Source organism: Narcine bancroftii, chromosome 2 (assembly GCF_036971445.1).
Source record: "Narcine bancroftii isolate sNarBan1 chromosome 2, sNarBan1.hap1, whole genome shotgun sequence".
In the NCBI taxonomy this organism is placed as follows: Eukaryota; Metazoa; Chordata; class Chondrichthyes; order Torpediniformes; family Narcinidae; genus Narcine; species Narcine bancroftii.
In genome coordinates, this window is record NC_091470.1 from 241338130 (window position 1) to 241360580 (window position 22451).

At 41.8% G+C, this 22451-nt stretch overlaps 1 long non-coding RNA gene across 1 annotated transcript in view; it reads right to left on the reverse strand.

The window, feature by feature from the left end:
- Positions 1–13001: 13001 nt before the first annotated feature.
- The window catches only part of LOC138755165 (uncharacterized), a 29860-nt gene continuing 20410 nt past the window's right edge, over positions 13002–22451 (reverse strand). The window contains exons 2-3 of the long non-coding RNA XR_011352080.1: positions 18800–18924; positions 13002–14118 (exon numbers count right to left, since the gene is read on the reverse strand). This is a non-coding gene — a long non-coding RNA (uncharacterized lncRNA). The remainder of the gene's footprint in view (positions 14119–18799; positions 18925–22451) is intronic.

Here is a 22451-nt window from a genome sequence, read left to right on the forward strand (position 1 = left end):
TAGCAAGGCACGAAAACTTATGACACATGCTGGGGCTTCAAGCAGAGGAATTTGGAATGTTTGGGTTAGAGTCTCTCGGTTCTGTGCAAAGCATGAGCGACAACGATGACATCGAGGTGGAGAGCGACGCAGACAAACGAGCACATCACAATGCATTGGAGCGTAAACGAAGGGATCACATCAAAGACAACTTTCACAGTTTACATGACTCCGTACCATCACTCCATGGGGAAAAGGCATCTCATGCCCAAATCTTAGATTAAATAATTGGAGAGGAAATTTTCCACTATGCACATAGATTTCCCAAATTTTGTTACTAATAGCCTTGCTGATTAGTCTTTTGTAGCAGTGTTATGACAGACTACAACTCCCAGAAGTTTAGTGAACCGGCATGGGACGTCATAACATCATAACGTGACCTGCGTGGTTCAGTGTTTTAAAAGAATATGTGCATAACTCAAGCAAACAAGTTCTGATTTACCTGTAACTGTGTGTGTCATTATTTTTGCATTCATCAGCTACCACTACATTTGCAGTGGCTTCAAATTGGTGACCCTGACGGGACCAAAATTAGCTTTTGGATACTGCAGCTGTTGCTGTTAAGCTACTGCCCTTCTGGACGGTAGAACAAGAGCTGTGGTTTCGCCAAACTGAGGCACAATTTCACCTCAGGAAGATTGAGGTGGATGCGACTCACTATTATCACTCACCACTGCCTTGGACCAAGCCACTGCCAAATGAGTCTGTGACGTCCTGTACGATCCACCAGAGCCTGGAAAGCACAAGTATGACACTCTAAAAACAGTCCTGCTGCAAATTTATGGCATATCCCACAGAGAAAGAGAGAGAGCTGCCAGACTGTTACACATGGAGGAGTTGGATGACCGTGCCCCATCCAAACTAATGGACGACATGCTGTGCCTGTCATCTGGCCAATGGCTGGATATGTTATTCGACCAGCTCTTCCTGGATAGGATGCCAGAAGACATTGGACTCTTATTATCACAGAGTTCTTTCAAAGACCCCAGGGCAGTAGCTGCAGAGGCAGACATCCTGTGGCTGGTAAAAGAACACACCAAAACGTCTTTGGACAATGTCACTGCATCACAGCTGTCTGCACCCAGCACCTCCATGGTTGACACTCTCAACACCCCAGCTCCTATAATGAGGCAATGTCTCAAGTCAGTTGGACAGCCTGTCAACACTTACACCTGGTGATTTTACCACCAGCATTGGGAAGTCAATGCACGTAGGTGCCTGGCACCCTATGCATTCTCGAGAAACGTCCTGGCCAAATGTCGTTAATGGCTGCAACAGTTGGCCGAAAATCTACAAGCCTTCTATACGTTTGGTATCAGCTATCCAAACATAAATTTGTGTTTTTCCACCAACCAGTTTGGATACATGTTATCCTACCCCTAAACTCCAACTCACAGCTGTCAATAGTTCCAACATACCCACGTATGGCACCAAAAAAGTGAATGTTCAGTTCGAGGAGAACATTTACACATGGCCTTTTATTATAGCGGCAGTGTCATGACTGCTAACAGGGTCGATTTCCTTCAAGCTCAATTGTTCATGGTGGATTAAAAGGGCAGCAGCTGGTAGATAGTACCACCTTTAAAACTATTTACCTGGCAGAATTGTATGTTTTGTGTGATGCCTTCAAGGCCTGTATAAGACACTTGATAAGTTCTCCAGACTTGTGGAAGAATTTCCCAAAATTACATCTCTGCAGTTTTTGACCCCCACTATGAAACATGAAGTAACTCACCATATTTCTACCAAAGGTCCTCCCATTCATCACTTGCTTTTAGCTAAACAAGAATTCCACAAAATGGAAGAGCTGGGGATAATTCACAGGTCCGACAGTCCATGGGTGACTCCATTGCATTTAGTCCAAAAATGCACCGGAGGGTGGAGACCTTGTGTTGATTATAGACGATTCAACGACGCCACTATACCGGATCACTACCCTATTCCCCATATTCAAAATTTTTCAGTGAATCTGCATGGGGAGAAAATCTTTTCAAAAGTGGACTTGGTGTACGGATATCTCCAGGTGCCAGTGGAAACAGACAACATTCCGAAAATGGCAATAATTAACCCTTTCAGATTGTCTTAATTTTTACATATGCCTTTTGGGTTAAACAATGCAGCTCAGACCTTTCAGTGATTTATGGACGCGGTAGGGCGTGGCGTGGCCACCTCATTTATCTAGACGATATATTGTCACCAGCAAAACTAAAGAAGAGTACATGGAACATCTACGTACACTCTTTAGACATTGGTGAGAATTTGCACTGACCGTCACTCCAGATAAATGTGTTTTTGGACAACAGTCCATAAAATTCCTGGGGCATACAATCACCAACAAGGGTGTGATTTGGCTGCCTTCCAAGATCAACACCATTACTGAACATTCCAGACCAACCACAGTCAAGAGTTCTTGAGCACGGTTAATTTTTAGCGTCATTCCTTCCAGCAGCAGCTTACGTTATGAAGCCTCTGTTCAATCTGCTCTCTGGTAATGCCACATCTATTCAGTGGACAGATGAAAGTCAAAATGCTTTCATAAAGACAAAGGAACTATTAGCTCAAGCAACCATGCTCAGTTATCCAGTCCCAACCGCACCCCCACCGCCCTTCCCATAGATGTGTTTGATGTGGCCATAGGGGGCGCTCTGCAACACTATGTCGATGAACAATGGAAACCATTGGCATTCTTCAGCTGCCACCTCCATGAGGATAAGAAAAAAATACAGTATCTTTGATAAAGAGCTCCTAGCCATATATTTGTCTCTCTGTCACTTCTGTTAGTTTTTGGAAGGCAGACACTTCACCATGTTCACAGACCATAAACCCTTATTCTTCACATTTTCAAAGGTGTCAGAGCCCTGGTCAGGTTGACAACAGTGGGAATTATCCTTCATTTAGGAATTCTCTACCAGAATAATGCACATTTTTGGAAAAGACAATGTAGTGGCTGATGCACTTTCCTGCTCAGTTGCGCTCGAGGTATCAGCTATGGTCCATGGTATTGACTGCGTGGCTCTCGCCGCTGCCCAAGCACAAGATGGTAAGATGGAGTCGTATCGCACCTCGATAACCAACCCACAATGGAAGGATGTTCAAATTGATGCTGACAGCAAGTTGTTCTTTTGCAACGTGTCGACAGGGCATCCACAGCCAATGGTTCCAGCTATGTGGAGACGTTGCATTTTTGATTCTGTCCATGGTCTTTCTCATCAATCCATAAGATCAACCATCCATCTAATTTTAGACAGATTTGTTTGGCATGGCCTGAAGAAAGACGTCACACAAATGGCCAGATCTTGTGTAGCTTGTCAAAAAATCAAAATCTATCAGCATACGAAAGCACTGCTACAACCCTTCCCACCAGTAACTTGCCGCTTCAGCCATGTCCACGTGGACATTGAGGGACAAATTCCAGTTTGACAAGGCTACCGCTATCTCTTCATGGTGATAGATAGGCTTACAAGATGGCCTAAGGCAGTCCCCATGGTGGATGTTTCTACGGACTCATGTGCATGAGCATTCCTTAATTCCTAGGAGGCTGACTTCGGCCAACTGGCGCACATCCCTTCTGACAGAGACCTCAGTTTACATCTTCATTATGGATGGCCTTATTTCAGCTGCTCAGCTCTAGGCTTCATCATACAAGCACCTATCACCCACCCACAGTCCAGTGGGATGGTTGAACAATTCCATCATCACCTTAAATCAGCCTTCATGTCCCATTTGGATGGACCCAACTGGGCAGACAAATTACCATGGGTGTTTCTCGGCATTAGGACAATTCCAAAAGAGGATCTTCACACTTCTGTGGAGCTTGTATACGGCACGCCTTTGGTGGTCCCAGGGGAATTCGTTCCACGTGGATCTAGTAAAGATGAAGATTCGGAAGAGCTGCTGAGCAGACTAAGGGATACCGTAGGCAAATTATCCCCTGCACCACCATTACCACATGGCAAACATGTTTCTTTTGTACCACACAAATTGAAGGACTGTGAAAATGTGTTCATATGTGGAGGAACACATGGACAGCCCTTGTAGGCACCACACGAGGTACTATACAGGGTGATAAGATGAACGAGGTCAACCTGCATCTTGGATATTGCCGGGCAGCCTCTGTCATTCACAATTGACAGGCTCAAACCTACCCACTTTGACAAAACTGCCCCTATTCAATGTGGGTATCCTTAGTGCAGTTCAAATCAATAGGTGAGGAACATATAAGCTGGAGTCAGGCAGGATTGCCCACTCTCTCTTGGCTTATTTGTGTGCTGCATATGTAATGGGTTCACATTAGATGTAGCAAAATAGATGACTCACTGAACTGTTTTCCAGCATTTAGTCGCTCCCTTTAAGAAGAGAAAATAACATAACCATTGTCTTCTGGGTTTTCTCCCTTTTAGGCTCCTTTTTCTCCCTGAGCAAAGTAACAAGCAGTGTGCCCACATTCTTCTCCCCAACTACATACAGATACTTTATTTTAATATTTCAATTTGTGCTCAACTCAGTGTACACAGTATTAGCCGAGAGCTTTTGAGATTTGCGCAGGAAAACATTTTAAAATCCTTTTAAACTATATAAAAAGAACTGTATATATTCAAAGCTATATCAGTGGCACCCAGTGAGTGAGTTAAAAATCGCATAGGGAAACTAACTGGCCAGAATCATACATTTAACAAAACTCTGTACCTTTTAGAAGACAAAATAACATTGTCTTCTGGGTTTTCTTCCTTTCCTGCCCTTTTTTCTCCTCAGCAGGCAAAATAACAGAATTTACACAGTGAAATCTCAGCAGAGCTACGTTGATCACATGACCAGCACATGGCAATGGAGTCAAAACACCAGTAAGATAATAACATCCATAAAACTTACATTAATGGTTAAAACAATACAAAACCAACTGTAAAACATAATAATATCAGTAATGAACAATATACATTAAGATTGATAACATAACCAATTCATTTTCCAAGGAAACATTTAAAATAGTCCAGTAGCAATCTTCTCCAACATTTACTCTTAGAAAGTTAACAAGCAGTGTGAGAGACAGGACGGGAGAGGATTAGGAGGTGCACAGGAGGTATGCACTGCCGAAATAATTCCCACCTGAAACATTATTAAAATGACATTAAATACAAGTAACTCATTGAGATAAAATTCACAAATACAGTATGGAGAATAGAAATTATTAAAACTCATTTTAACTCTGTTACACCCACCCTAACCCAATGATTTTTTTTCAAATATGAGTTTCAACTGCACAGAAAACTCTACAACTGACAATTTGCAAAGGGTCAGTATAAAGAAAACCAACACCAAAGGTATCCCATAAGGATGAAATGGTATGAGGGCAATGTTTATCCCTCAATCGAGCAACAGGTAATAAGGAACATTGTACAACCCACACAACCCCAACACATGTAGTGCAGGCCTATGACTGGGAAGAATTTGAAATAATGGAACAATTTAGCAATACAAAACTTCTTTATCGATAGGCTATCAGATTAATGTTTTATTCAGCAAGAGTCTGAAACAGATTTGCAAACACCCTTAAAATTGGACTTGTCCTGATCAACATCCTGGTTTGTATGAGCCTGTTCACAGGTTTGACTGGGCGACCATATCTTGACTTGATGTGACCTGTGGGTTTGGCTGTTTCCTGCATGCTGGAACATTCATGGTTGTCATAGAACTAAAATCATGGATTACAGACTGATCTGTCATGTGACTCCAGGTGAGACGAGGTGTCCTGGTGGTCAGAGGTCACACTTGATAAACTTAGTCACCTTTATTTGTTGTTTATACCATGCATTGCCTGGTGTAAAGATGAGATAGTGTTTCTCCAGGACCATAGAGCAAATTTATATTAATAAAATTTAAAATATTAAGACATACACAATGAAAATCCATGGTACACTACCCACATATGTTCTGGAAATACCAGAGCCTGATGGCTTGGGAGGAAAATTGTTGCCCAATCTGGAGTGCTATGGTGCCTCCCGCCAGATGGCAGAAGGGAGAAAAGTTTACGAGGGGTGTGTGAAGTCCTTCACAATGTTTATTGTTTTCTGCATGCTTTGAGTGTTGTAGATATCCATCATGGTAGGAAGAGAGCCCCCAATGATCTTCTCCACTGTCTTCACTATCCTCTAAAGGATCTCATGGTCTAAGGTGGTACAACTTCCAAACCTGGAGGTGATGCAATTGCCAGAAGGCTCTCAATACATCCTCTGTAGAATGTGAGGATGGAGGATGGGAAATGGACATTCCCCAGCCTTCACAGGAACTAGAGGGGCTGCTGAGCTTTCTTGACTATGGAGCTGGTGTTAAGGGACCAGGTGAGATTCTCCTCCAAGTGCACCCCAAAAACTTGATACTCTTAACATCCTCAATGGTGGAGCCATCAATGGTCAGTGGAGAGTGATCCCATGGGCCCTCCTGAAGTCAACAACCATCTCTTTTGTTTTATTAACATTCATATAAAGGTGCATTAGCAACATCCGCCCCTGACAGATTTGGTACAGGAAACTGTGTATTCCAATCTATAATGCTCCTCTCAGAGTTCACACATTCCAGATCAGTTGACGAGCCCTGTTCCCCTTCCACAGTCATGGATAAGTTTTCATCACTTACAGCATCAAGCCTTTCACTAGAAGTCTCTCTCTCTCTCTCTCCCTCTTAAACAAGGTATCTTCTGCCTTTTCCACATCATTAGTTCCTGAGGCTGAGGATTCTGTGAAAGGTATGGACAAGGCAAAGTCAGATATTTCACGTATTCCCCCAAAGGGAGGAAATTGGCCAGCATCATTGGTTCCTGTGGGTCACCCTCTCCCATCCAGTGATTCTGTCACAGATCCTGTATGTGTGTGTCTCTGCATTCATGTCCACCACAGTGTAGATGGTTGATTCCCATGGGTCAGCAAGTTTCTTCTTACCTCTTCCTTTTTGTTGGCCAAGAGCACTCTGTCACTGATTCCAATTTTGGATCCCTTAACTTTCTTGTTGTACAGTTGAGCAGTCTTCTCTATTGCAGCATGGTCCTGGGCAATCATTTAGATAATCCGCGAGACATGCCTCATGCTTATCACAACAGGGTCATGAAGGACAGTACAAAAGAGGACATCAACAGGTAGGTGGGGAACCCGGCAAATGAGATAAAAAGGGGATAGCCGGGTTGTCTCATGGGCTGTGCAGTTATACATGAATGTCAGAGTTTGCAATCGCCATGGCCAGTTGGCTTTCTGTTCAGGGCAATGCATGGATCATGGCACCCAAAGTCCAATTGAATCATTCCACACTCCCATTTCCCATTGGATGGTAAGGGGTTGTGTGTGATTTCTTGACACCTGAGACCCTGAGGAGCTCACTTATGAGATGACTGCTAAAGTTAGCATTTTGGTCAATATGGATCCTTTCTGGGAAAACAAAAATACAGCAATAACAATCTCAGAGAACCTTTGTCATCTGCTTTACATGAAAACCCCTGAGCCATCTTTGTGAAATGGTCACTTATCACCAAGACATTGATAGACTTGTTTCTGGAGTCTTTGACCAACCAGAAGTCAATGCAGACTAGCTCCTGTGGCCTGGTGAATGTTATACTCTCCAGGGGACTCTTCCCTCAAGCTCAGCTGTTTTGCTGTCGATGCATTGCTGATATTGACAAACATAGTCTCTCACATCTCGTTCAAGGTATGGCCAGAAAAATCTTTGTCTTGTCAAGCCAGTGTCCCTGAATTGAACTTGATGTTGTGAACTCTGTGCAGAACATCTACCTTTAGTGAGTCAGGGACAACATAATGAAAGCACTTTGCCTTGTTCTCATGTCCATGGAGATCCTGTACAGCACATCATTTCACACAGTCTTTCCTAGTGCTTCAAGCATCTTGTGACAGAGACAAAAAAGCCTCCAATGTCTCTCATCATAGAACATAACACAAGAGAGAGTTCCATCTTTCAACATCACAGAGGTCCTGTTTGGTATAGGCAGTTATGTTGTCCTGCCCCGGTGGAATCCATTGATGTAATACCTCAACAGCACAAGCCCTCGGACCAGCATCCCCCTCAATGTGTGACTGTAGTCCAGCAGGCACATCCTCCTCTGCAACAGACTGAGCTGCATGTGCAGTGAATTGCATGTGGACTGGCCTTTATTACTCACTGGAGAGGCTTTCTTGTCACCACTGGATGACTGGAAGACATTTTGGACTAAAGTACTTATCTTTGACCTCAGTGAGAAGAACTGTATACAGTTCGGCGAGAAGCCTGTGGCCAACATTCTCCTTGACAAATGGTATACGGCTCATGGCATCAGCTTCAGTGATCTGTCAACCTGGGACAAACATTATATTAAAATTGTAACTCGCCGACTTGGCTACCTAGTGTTGCTCACAACAGTCTAGCTTCGGCTTCATTAGAAAGTGAGTCAATAGGTTATTGTCTGTCCAGACTGAGTTCGTGGCCTTTCAACCAGTTATTGAACTTGTCACAGACTGCCCATTTCAAAGCCAGAAACTCTAATCGGATAGTTCCTTTGTGACTGAGTTAATGACTTGCTGGCAAAAGCAATAAGTCTAGTTCGTTCATCACCCTCTGGAATTTGAGACAGAACAGCTCTTATGCCATCCAGGGATGTATCAGTTGACAGCATGAAGGGTCGGGTTAAGTCCGGATGAACCAGGACGACACTGCAAACCAGTGAAGACTTCAGGTTTTCAAAGGCCTGTACTTACTCTGATGTCCAGTCGGATGCACACAACTTCCTGCTTGACATGTTTTTAAGATGTTTGCCTTCCCTTTTTATCCCATTCAGTAGATCAAAGAAAGGCTTGGTGATGGCAGAGAATCTGGTCATTTATGGTAATTTATCATCCCAAAAAAGGATCTTATCTGTCTCTGGGATGGGGTCACGCCATCAGGCTCCACGAGGTTGGTGGCGGACATGTTAGTGATGTTTTCCATCTTACTGGGGTCGGTTGAAACACCATTCTCATCCATTATGTGACCTAGAAACTTCACAGATCTCCTGAGGAAGAAGCATTTTTTGGGGGCCAACGTCAAGTTATGGCACCACAGCCTGTCAAACACCTTCTCCAGGCGCAGCAAGGCTGGCACTTCGTCAGAGGCAAACACCAACAAGTCATTCAAATAACATAGTAGACTCAAACAGTTTAGTCCCCAAAACTACTAGTCATCATGCACATAAAACTCCCAGGGCTGGTGCAGAGGCCCTGCGGCAGACGGTTGTACTCACACAAGCCCATGGGAGTGGTGAAGGTGGAGTACTTCCTGTCCTCCTCATCGAGTGGCATATTGTAAAACCCGCAGGTCAATTCCATCAAACTGAAAAGGCAGATGCCTCCCAGAGCTGCCAAACAATCTGCCTGATGGAGAAGAATGTGAGCATCCTTCAGTGTCCTTTTATTCAACCGGTGAAACTCTATGCAGATTTTTTCCACCCAAACACCAATGATGGATACGTATTCACTCGTCGATTTTCTGATGATTTCCTTTTCCTCCATCTCGTTCAGTATCTGATGCAGCTTTTGGTACTGGCAAGGGGCACCCTCCTGTGTGGGAGCCTGAATGGTTAATTGTCTAATAGGTGTATGTGGTGCCCAAAGCTCTTTGCCTCCCCACAGGTGAGATGTTGGCAATGAAAAGGTGTCCTCATATTGCAAAACAAGGTCAGTCATCTTCCTCTGAGGCCTCTGACACTTCACATGACTCAATGTCAGCGTCACGGAACCCAATTGATCTGAGCTTGTCTTTGGCAGAATTTACATCAGCATTGGGAGGTACAGCTGATTGGCTGCAGCTGACCAGGGGAACCTGTGAACACTTAGTAGCATCCATGTCTTCTAGCACTACACAGGAGTAGACATCAGCCTGTTTAGCATTGCGCCTCAACAGAACAGACCTTTTAGAGGTATTAATGAGCTTCAATGGGACACGCCTGTCCCCCTCACAGTGGAGTTATAATCTTTGCAACCAAAACACTTCTAGGAGCTGAGCGGGACACCGTGAGCTTGATCATGATGGTGTGGCCTGGGGAAACAAGGGGAGTATGAGCAGTTTTCCCCAGATGAGATATTGCCAGCCAGGCTCGAGGCAGGTACTGTCCAGAGGCTCAGACCAGGGAGCATAGAAAGGAAATGTGCAGTTTCAGGGTCTTTGTTGGGCAAGACACGGTCTTCCAATAGGACTCATGTAGCTTAGACGGATGAAGGATGTGTTTGAAAATATTGGTCCCAGTATCAACTTACCATGTTGTCCCGGGCCAACTAGTGTAGGGTCGATTATCTTACAGCCATATACTTCCATCTCTAGGTCAAAAGCATACTTTGGTTTCACACGATGTCCACCACATCCAACAAAGACAACATTCACATCAATTTTCTTTTGGTCCATAATCACCCCAGCTTTTCTCAGAATCATCTCAGCTGTTTCACTGATTCTGCAAGCCAATGAGCCACTGCCAACATTCCGCCCATTTTCACTGTTCCACCCATCACCACAGGTGTGGAGAAAAGACTGTCACTACAGCCAGCTTTGTGAACCTTCTGATAAACAACAGCTTCAGAGTCATTACATGAGTTTCTCACGGATGTGAAAACTCTCTCAGCATCAGATACATTGTCGGCTTGAGAGTCTGTACTGCCTCCCTCCGAATACAGGTCAGCTAGTTTCCCTCATTGCAGACCTTACAAGCTGCTTCTCTGGGATGCCTGTGTCGTGAGGCACGCTGGAACCTCCCACCTGGCACTGGATGAGAAGTATCGGTCTGCTGCATTTTCTTCATCATCTCCTGAAGCATGTCAACCATATGAGTGAGAAGTTGTATCAGTAAAACAGCTGAGATGATTCTGAGAAAATCTGGGGTGATTATGGACCAAAAGAAAATTGATGTGAATGTCATCCTTGTTGGATAGTGGACATCGTGTTAAACCAAAATGTGTTTCTGACCTACAGATGGAAGTATATGGCTGTAAGATATTCGACCCTACACTAGTTGGCCCGGACAACATGAGAAGTCATGTTGAAGATCTTGTGCCACAGTCAGTACAGGGGCATAGCTTGGAGCATGTTGGACTTCACCTTGAACTGGGATAGACGTATCAGAGGCCCAAGGAGGATGATGCACACGATACTGGCCTTGGAGAGAGGAAGGTGAGGGTCTTGGAGTGTAGCACTGCTCAGACATTGCCAGGCTTGATGAAGGTAGACTAGGCTGCTCAGAGGTGACAGTCGTGGTGTTGCTGTTTATCTGTGTGACCCCAGTGTTTCTGCCACTAGCCCTCAACTCTCTCTAGTGATCATCAATCCTCAGCTGAATATCACATGAGTGCCACTTGTGAATTAGCTTACACTTTAAGTGCAGGATAGCTCCAGGTCAGGACAGTACTTGACAAATATGCGCACCACTTCATCATTCATATTCCCCATCTGTTTTCTTTGTCTGCACAAACCCTTAAGAGATAGGTCTGTCTCTTGCCTTGTTCAGCCTTACCCAGTAGCCAACTGAGTTTCTCTGTGCTTGGGCAGAGTAGCATAAAAGTCTGTGAGAAGGAGATATGAGGGGGCATCACTGAAATATTGGAGAACATTGTATATTCTTTCAGGTTCCTAGTTAATATCAACTTCAGAATTACAACACAAGGCAATCTTCACAACATCTCTGGCCTTGCCCATCAAATGGCTCGTAATTTCTTCCGCTTAGTCATACACAGGAATCTTTTGCTTTCTGAGATGTGTTTTAGTCATATCAATCCAGTTCTGGACTGAGTGTTTGTCATTGTTGTCAGCTTTGAATGTCTGGAGTTCTTTATCAGGTTTAACATCGACTGCCACATGTGGATGGCTCTGTCTGTCAACATTGCATTGTGTGTTCTGGGTGGCAGAGGTAGCCTGGGGGTCACTATTTCTGTTTACAATGCCAGCTGACCTCAGATCTGCCACAATGGAGTCCTTCATTTGAGCAGCTAACTGCTTAAACATGTCTGTGAAATGATGGGTGGCATCCACATCGCTGCCAGGTGTGGAAGTGTGGGGATCCTCTCTCATGAACCCAAAACTACAACCAGGGTACAACTCCGAATCTGCACAACTAACAGGTATGACTGAGCACATCTCTACCGTCACCAGTATCGCTAAGCTCAAAACCCCTTCCTCTGGCAACCTGGGGCTAGCAGACCCATCCATTATTGTTGTATCATAGACTTTCAGCTAGTAAATGTACCTGCGTTGTGTATATTTATATGCAAACAAAATGGAGTAGAAAGACAAGTTATTGTAAAGAACAAAAATAATGTATTCAACAGTACCTTGAGGTCTCCAACTCACTGAGGATAAACAATTTAAAGCACCACACCCAAATCCACAATCTTATTTAAATCTGACCACACATTAAGAAGGCAGCACAGCAACCACTGTAATGAACATCAAGCTGATCTGGAGATCCAAAGAGTTACCACACCAATGTTACCACTTCAGATACAACGTAGAAAAAGAGATGACCCATGGAACTGTTTTCCAGCATTTATTCGCTCCCTTTTAGAAGACAAAATAATTCAACCATTGTCTTCTGGGTTTTCTTCCTTTCCTGCCCTTTTTCTCCCTTAGCAAAGTAACAAGCAGTGATTGTATAGATTCTATCACCAATGTGTCTATGTATAGATTGTAGTGTAGGATGACTGTGATTGGCTGAGAGCATAGCCACGCCTACTGGCAGGTCTTGAAGGGTTGCTCCTAGCCAGACCAGGTCATTCTGGACTGGTCGACCTACATGTGATACGCTCCAGTCTTCTAGTTAATAAAAGCCTTGGTTTGGATCAACAAGCCTTTGATTCTTTCAACGCGCTCTAGTGTGTCCACATTCTTTTACTCAACTACACACAGATACTTTATTGTAACATTTCAATATGTACTCAACTCAGTGTGCACAGTATTAGATGAGGGCTTTTAAGATTTGCCCAGGAAAACATTTTGCTTTTTAAAATCCTTTTAAACTATATAAAAAGAACTGTATATCTACAAAGAGAAAACAGTGGCATCTACTGGGCGAGTTAAAAATTGCATAGAGAAACTACCTGGCCAAAATCATGCATTTAATAAGTTTGTATCATTTAGAAGAAAAATAACACATTTGTCATCTGAATTTTTTTCCTTTTCTGCCCCTTTTTCTCCTCAGAATGCAAAAAAACAGAATTTACATTGTGATATCTCAGCAGAGCTACGTTGATCACATGACCAGCACTTGGTAATGGAGTTAAAACACCAGTAAGATTTTAAAAATCCATAAAATTTACATTAATGGTTAAAATAATACAAAACATCTGTAAAACTTGATAATATTAATTTTCCAACGAAAACTTTTAAAATGTCCAGTAGCAATATTCTCCAATGCTTAGCCTTAGTAACAAGCAGTGTGAAAAACAGGAAGGCAGGGGCTTAGGAGGTGCATAAGGGGTGTGCCCCACCAAACTCATTAGCACTGGAAACATTATTAAAATGACAGCAAATACAAGTAACTGAGATAAAATTCACAAATACAGAATTGAGAAAAGAAATTATTAAAACCCATTTTAGCATAGAGCCCTATGCTGAATCCAACAGGAAGGATGAGGGCATAGGAGGAGTGACAATAATGGCAAGGGCATACCCAAAGTGACCCTCATCCTGATGACCACCATCATGTGCAGTTGCATCAGGCTGTGCATGGAACCAAAGTATGAGGACGCCATGTGCCACTATGAGGTGAGGTTCTATCTGCCATAGGTATTGCAAAAGATGAGCCTGGCCCCATCGTCCTGCAATGTCCCAGTCAGCCGTTCTTTGCCACATGATCTCTCCTTTATGGAAAAGTTTTTCCAGACAAATATATTTAATTACAAGACCATCAGGCTGTGGTCAGCATGGAACATCCTGTAGGCACTGAGAGATGAGATCTTGATTGACACAGTGAGATGGTTTCTGTCCAGGTCTTCTGGCATAATGTCTCATTATCTGTACTCACAAATAAGCACCAGGACTTAACCTGGCTGGCTGTGGGAGGAGTCCTCGAGTCAGATCCTTCCTGTAAAACTGGAACATCACCCATAATGCATGTTGTCCCCATAATGAGTGGGTGGAGACAGTCGCCCACCTCTTTATAGAATGCAGATTTGCTGAGAGTATGTTGAGAAGGATGAAAGGATCCTTGGTACGGCTTATCCCAGCAACATTGTGCAGAGGACTCTGATTTACGGGATAATCCCGGAGACTAACTCAGTCAGACATCCAGATCTGCTGGAAGACCATGAACTTAGTGAAAGACACACTTTAGTCTGCTCAAAACCTATTGGTTTTTCAGCACACTGGCACATTCCAGGCTGCAGGAGTACATCCTGAGGGATATATTGAGGCTTGGAACAGCTAATATGAGGGCACTGTGGGGAAGGTCCACACTCTTGAATTCTTCTATTATCGGGCAATTAGGGGCTGAGAGCAAGGGAAATACCCTCAGCAACAGAGGGGGAAGTAACGGCAAGGAACCACAATTGTGGCAATGGTGCAAATATGAATGGATGTAACAATGTACAGTGATGGAATTGTATGGATATATCACTAAGGGTGGGAAGAGACTTTGAACAATTTTACTTTGTAAATAATTCATTGTCTATTTTTAGAAAAAAAATAATGTAATTAAAACAGGAGTATAATTGCAATTTGTCAGTGTTCAGGATTCAACAATACACAAAGAGCTTCATTTTAATCTACAATTGAAACCAAAATCAAAATTTCCAACAATAATTTCAGAATCAAATAAATGGCAACATGTACCATTCAAGTTTGCAAATAGAAAATGGTAGTTTGCGTAAAAATCAGACAAACTACTGACACTCAATTGCTTCACATAATCAAATGGTATGCATCTGGAGAATTTATTTAAATAATGAGGAAACATTGAAAATTAATTGAATTAATGGATGTTCCATTGTAATTTGTTTTATCTTTGTTTATTCTTCTGCATATGCAGTTTATACATTAAAGCAACTTTACATTAGCTTCACATATAAATTAAAACAGAATGAACCTCTATGGTATCAATTTGGCTTCATAATTTACTCTAAATCAACTTTCTTGTACAGGAAAATAAATATTGCATGAGATGTGGCATATTTTTCACTTAAACGATACGTTAAGATTGTGCCAAAATAGGTTTAAAATTAGTAGTGCAATCAAATTATCTGGCTTAGATAAACTCAGATAAATCATTATCCCAACCTGAAAAAAGCACATAACACACATTTTACCTTTTCCATTTGAAGAGTTAATTTTAAGTTCCTGTACACAGTGCACATGAAAATGGCATCAGACCACAAATAAAAGATTTCTGGAAAACTCATGAGCTCACTGGTCACAGGATTACACACCCATGGGCATGGGGAAACCAACTGCTCTCGTGTTCTTCCTCATTTTATCCTGTACTATTTTATCTAAATTTATCACTTTGCTCAACAATGTCACATATTTCAAATGTGACACTAAAACATAATCCTATTTCTATATATTTCAGTATGATTTCTAAATTTATCATTTGTGCTAACTGAAATGGTATTCATAACACTTTCTACTTTTAGTTGGTTTCCCAAATGACAGGGCAGTTAGATGAGCTCCAAAGCTTCTGGTGGTGGAGAACAGAATTTACAGTTAGGAAAGCCCATAAGGTCTCCCCAGAGTTGTTACATTCCTTATCATGTGTCTAAATACAAGATCCAAAAGTTGATATTCTCAAAATTATGGGGTAAAAATTATTTTCTGCCATTTTCCAAAAAGAAGTGTCTGGACAAATTAAACAGAACTAATTCAAGAAGCTCTCGTTTGCAAATTCTCAGCCCAGGTTAGAATTGCATGGCTGCATATTTTTGCAAAAAATGAGATCTTCAGTAATCAGCAACATTTAAACCAGCCTACATTATATAAAGTTAGACTGCACCTCTTAAAGCAGCACAATGGCTGCAGAAAGTATTCTGCAGAAGGATCACCTAGAAAACAGCAACTCATACATATGGCTGCTCTTCATAGACGACAGCTCAGCCTTCAACACTGGTCAGTGCTGGTCAATAAGCTCCAAACCCTGGGCCTCTGTACCCCCCTCTGCCACTGGATAATTGATTTCCTCATCGGAAAACCACAGTCAGTATGAATTGGAAACAACATCTCCTCCTCACTAATCATCAACAAAGGCACACCTCAAGAATGCGTGGTTAGTCCACTGCTCTACTCACTATACACCCATGACTGTGTGGCTAGGCACAAATCAAATACTATCTACAAATTGGCCAATGACACCACAGTTGTTGGCAGAATCACAGACAGCAATAAGGAAGTGTGCAGGAGGGAGAGAGATCAGTTAGTTGAGTGGTGTCACAACAACCTTGCACTCAACATTAGTAAAACCAAAAGAATAATAGTGGATTTCAGGAGGAATGCAGGAGAAGACGAACCAGTCCTCATCGAGGGGTCAGCAGTGGAGAGGGTCAAGTTCAAATTCCTGAGGATCAAGATCTTCAAGGATCTGTTCTGGAGCCTCCATGTCAATGCAATTATGAAGAAGGCTTGTCAGCGGCTATACTTTGTGAGGAGTTTGAGGAGATTCGGAATGCCACCGAAGACTCTTGAAAATTTCTACATGGAGAGCACTCTGGCTGATTGTATTACTGGCTGGTACAGAGATGCCAATGCCCAGGATAAGGAAAAACACAATAGGGATGTTAACTCAGCAACATGGGCAACAGTCTTCACTCCATGGAGAATATCTACTAGAAAGCAGCCTCTATCCTCAAGGACCCCCACTACCCAGGCCATGCCTTCTTCACTCTGCTACCATCGGGAAAAAGGTTCAGGAGCCAGAAGGAGAGTATTGCATAAGGATAGCTTCTTCTCCGCTGCCAACAGATTCCTGAATGAAAAATGAACCACTGACACTGCCTCACTTTGTCTTTTTCTAGCACTATTTTTATTTATTTTGTAAGGTGGTTTATATAAATGTTTGCACTGTGATGTTGCCGCAAAACTTTTGTGGCATGTTCATGTCAATAAATTGTGATTCTGTATCTCAATTTGACCTTTCATATAATGAAGAATAATAACAGAGATCGGGCATCAAGATGTTCTATTACTGCACTGAACCCTTTGCACAATAGGGAAAAAGGAGGAATGCCCTCTCTCTCTTTCCACAAAGATCCAGAAATATCACCCACCCCCACCCCTCCCCAATCAAATATTCAGAAAACTGAAGAGTTACACCCTAAAGATTTGGATGCAGTACCAGTGAAGGTCAGTGAATTCCCTATTGTTGACTGGATGTTGACACTACTTGGTACATTGTTGACATCTTAATTTGCCACTAATCATAATACTCCTGTAGCTGTGGTATTTATATACATGTTCAGTTGATTTCCAGCTAATGGTGACAACACCCACCCCCACTCCCCTAGAAATTGTTAATGCTAATTAATGTAATGATGGCTGATTAGATTCTCTCCTGTTTGAGGTGGTCATTGACTTTAGAGTCCTTATTGTCATGTAGTAGTACAGAGCATGTAATTTTACTCAAAATTGCTTTCTGCCTGCCATAAGGCAGACAAAGAGTTGCTAGGATAGCATAACCACCTCACTGTTTACTGTATTTCAACCTCTCACTGGAAGTTCTTGCCACTGATAACTCGTGAGTTTAGCCTGAAACTGGACTTTGTAGCTCCAGAACTGTAAGCTCCTGCACTGAAAACCAACAGCCTTCCATCGAACATGCTGTAGCCTCCATGGTATCTTCTTCTTCTTTCTTCTTTGGCTTGGCTTCGCGGACGAAGATTTATGGAGGGGTATGTCCACGTCTGCTATAGGCTCATTGGTGACTGACAAGTCCGATGTGGGTCAGGCAGGCACAGTTGCAGCGGTTGCAAGGAAAAATTGGTTGGGTGTTGGGTTTTTCCTCCTTTGTCTTTTGTCAGTGAGGTGGGCTCTGCAGTCTTCTTCAAAGGAGGTTGCTGCCCGCCGAACTGAGAGGCGCCAAGATGCACGGTTGGAGGCGATATCAGCCCACTGGCGGTGGTCAATGTGGCAGGCACCAAGAGATTTCTTTAAGCAGTCCTTGTACCTCTTCTTTCGTGCACCTCTGTCTCGGTGGCCATTGGAGAGCTCGCCATAGCACACGATCTTGGGAAGGTGATGGTCCTCCATTCTGGAGACGTGACCCACCCAGCGCAGTTGGGTCTTCAGCAGTGTGGATTCGATGCTTACAGACTCTGCCAGCTTGAGTACTTTGATGTTGGTGATGAAGTCATTCCAATGAATGTTGAGGATGGAGCGGAGACAGCGCAGATGGAAGCGTTCTAGGAGCCGTAGGTGATGCCGGTAGAGGACCCATGATTCGGAGCCGAACAGGAGAGTGGGTATGGCAACGGCTCTGTACACGCTGATCTTTGTGTGTTTCTTCAGGTGGTTGTTTTTCCAGACTCTTTTGTGTAGTCTTCCAAAGGCACTATTTACCTTGGCGAGTCTGTTGTCTATCTCTTTGTTGATCCTTGCATCAGATGAAATGGTACATAGGAAAGACAAACACACCAATGGAATGAACAAGGGGATTAGTTGATCATTCAATAGGCTTTGACAGGTTTTCATTTATAAATCTGGCTTGGAATACGAGTGGACTCTTATATCTAGGTCATAGTAGAAATAAAATGCAATATTGTTAGGATTGGAAAATTGAGGCTATATTTACCCTTGCTGAAACTAAGCGTGTTGTTCATATTAATCAATTTGTATTTCTTTCTCACTTTGTCTTCCTCCTCTCTCTGCTTGTCAGATGTTCAGCGTAGACTGGTGCCTTCAAGATATCACTTCTTCCTTTATGTAACACAAAAGCCAAACGGCAAGTCACTGAAAATTTCTCCAGCTCTCGACTGGAAGGAACTGATATGTAGAAAATAAATGGCACAGTCACCTTGACAATGCAATCCTTACGCTGGTAGTTGAGATTATGGCTGTGGCTGAAGAAGAGAGCTGATTTCAGTAAAGCAGAAATCAAGTTTCTGGATAGAGAACAGATTCCCAAATACCATGGACAGGTGTGACCTTGTGTTGAGGAAATGTTCCCTGTCCTGACAATTTGTATCATTCTCTATGGCTTCTGCTCATTTTCCCAATTATTTTTTATTCCAAGGATAACACCTTTAAGTGAAAGGTGAGAAGTTAACTGCAAATGGTGCATGGAAAAACATTGAAGTCAGGACAAAGTTCTTCAGCATCTCAACACCAGTCATTCTACATGTTGAAAATCTAAAAAGCAGCAACATCTTGGAAATTCCCAAGACAAATTGAGCAATCAGTTGATATGGAAATCTTGAACTATGTAAATATATTACACACACAATCATGAACATTATATATTATATATATAGATCGTATTAGTGGGGAACTCCTGCTGCTGAGAAAAAAGTGCAGATGTACAAGGTTAATAAAAGACAACATTTAAAGGTTGAACTTTAAAATAACAATATTGGCATAAAATTATCATTGCACTTTGATTGGCATCACTGTGTTCCAACCATCTATACTTCCTTTTGGTGTTAGCTGCATACAGACTAATGCCCTAAACAATGAGACGACAGGAAGGTATGTTACTTCTTGGATGCCAGGGTCAAGGATTTAACTTAACAGTTGCAGAACATGCTCTATGAAGAGGATGACATATAAGAAAAAAGTGGCGATGGCCTACAAAGTAAATATAAAGGATTAGAAAGTATCTTAATGGTTTTTACTGGGATTGGATTAATCCCAGTGCTCTGCACAAGGAGGCTAGAATAGTAGGATAGGGCAGAGGACTGAATGGCTGAGGAGTTGGTTAAGACAAGAGAGGTTCAGATTCTTAGACCATTGGTAAAGTCCTTACTTGTAAAAAAATGGTGTGTTGCACCTGACTGAAGGGGGACCCAAAGTAATGGTGTGGAAGATAAAAAAGTTGAGGCAAAGAAAGGTGAGCAGCAAGGAAGCTCTGATTTACTAAATTGCATTTAATTTAAAGCAAGAAACTCAACAGGTAGGGAAGGTAAACTCTGGGCATGGATAGGCACATAGAAGTTGGATATTTTACCTATCACAGAGACACAGTTGAGGGACGAAACAGACAGCTCAGTCTACTGGAGTATGATGCAACAGGCATGAAAGAAGTGGAGTTAAGTGGGGAGGATGTGTTATTTATTAAGGTAAACACATTGGTAGTATAGAGGGAATATTCCTGGGGGAATCAACCCATGAATCTACATGGGTAAAAATTTTTAAAATGAGAAGGGCATTAAAACTTTGATGGGATTGTACAATAGGACCCTCAATGGTCAGTGGGAATTGGAGAAACAATAATTATGTAGGAAGATTGTAAATACCTGTAGGAATATTAGGGTTTAATTGAAGGTAATTTTAACTTCCTTAATATTGTTGGATGGGGAGAATTTGTTAAATGAGTCTAAGAAACATATAGATAGCCTGATCAGAGGGGCAACACCAACATACAATTGGGAAATGAGGCTGGGCAAGTGACTGAAGGGTCACTATAATTCTATGTTTTTAAATAGTTATGAAAAGTGATAGAAATAGTCCACAGCTGGAAGTCATGAGTTGGGGCAAGGGTAACTTTGATGTTACAAGATAGGAATTTGCAAAGGTAAAGGGCAAGTCTAGCAGGAATTGGGAACCCTGGTTGATGAGTGATATTGAAGCTCTGGTCAGGAAAAAGGAGGCCATGTGTCATGTCTCCAACATTCCTACATTAGATATCAATTCTCCTCCCAATCAAACCATGTGATATAGAACCAAACAGAATTTTTGGTATTCAAAAAGAATCTTATGAAGGATGGATTCAAAAAATCCACATTTGTTTAACCATGAAAACATTTAAAATGTCAAGGCCAGAGTTTATCCTACTGGTAAGTAACCTAATTCTACATATTGTAAAACAAACAATAAACATGCTGTCAGTGAAAGCTACAATGTTATCTGACAAAATATGTATGAAGTTATTTAGAGAGCAATAGCTATTTATTGGTAAAAGGGTTGAGTTATCGGGAGAGGTTGGTACGTGGTAGGCTGGATTGATATTCATTAGAGTGAAGGAGGTTGAAGGGCAAACTTGTAGATGTTTACAAAATCATGTGGAACATGAATAACGTGAATACTTATCGTCTTTTTCCCAGGTTGGATGATTCTAGAACAAGAGAGCATAGATTTAAGATAAGAAGGGAAAGATTAAGGAGAGACCTAAAGGCACTTTTTTTTAAACTCTGAGGGTGGTCTATATCGTGACTGAGCTGCCAAAGATAACACCATGAAAAAGATATTTTGACAGATTTATGGATAAGAAGGGCTTGGAGAGATAGGGACCAAATGCAAGCAAAGGGGATTATCCCAGAATGTTAACTTGGTTGGCATCGAGTAGTTGGATTCTGTTTGATTCTGACTTAATAGCTTTGATATTTTGCAAAGATAATATTTACTAGATGTACAATTGAAGCTGGTAATGGTAATAGATTTTTCATATCTTCATTACATTTTTTGTCTTCTTCCCCTGAAAATCTTTGCACAACAAAAACCGGATATTTCTAGGCATTCTGCATTCTTATTTATGTGCAGTAATAATGCTGACATTTTTTTTCATTTGATTCTTACTTTTCTCCTTGTTAACTATCATGTTATGTATTATGTGTTCATATTTTTACACTACACTTGCTTAATTTACTTAAGTGTGCCACCAGAGCACTAAATAATGAGAAGCATATGCTACAATAGATTGGCCACAGAAAATGCCAGTGGGCATTTTGTGAGTTCTTCATTGTACTACAATTGCAACTTGTGAATCGCCTGGGGTTTGTTTGTCGGCAGTATTTTAGGAGTGATTGTGAATGTTGATTGGAACCAAAATGGAAGTTTACGGGAATATCATAAACAAGCCTTCAACTGGAACATTTTGTTTTGACAGATCCAAATCCTCCAAGTCTTTATAATTTTCAAGACAATTGCCTTTTATGTGTTTTTACGATTTCTTTACAATATGTGTAAACAGAATTTTGTGTTTCCATTGGCAGTTACACTGATGTAGGAACTAAAGATATCATATGTGGTGAAACTGCTCTTTTCAAATTCTCCACGACTTTCTCTTGTTGGTCTTTCCACCCAGTTTTTTTTCTTATGATCAGCTTTTTAAGCATTGTAAACAATTAGTTTTAGAATTTTGTCTAATAATGTTCCTATTATTCACTGAACTCCAGTTGCTGCCATATCATTATGCTCTAATATAATAAGCGCAAAAAAAAATGTGCCAGTAATTTATTTTCCATCTTAGAATCAAAGTTTCTTAAATATGCCAATATTTGGAAATACAT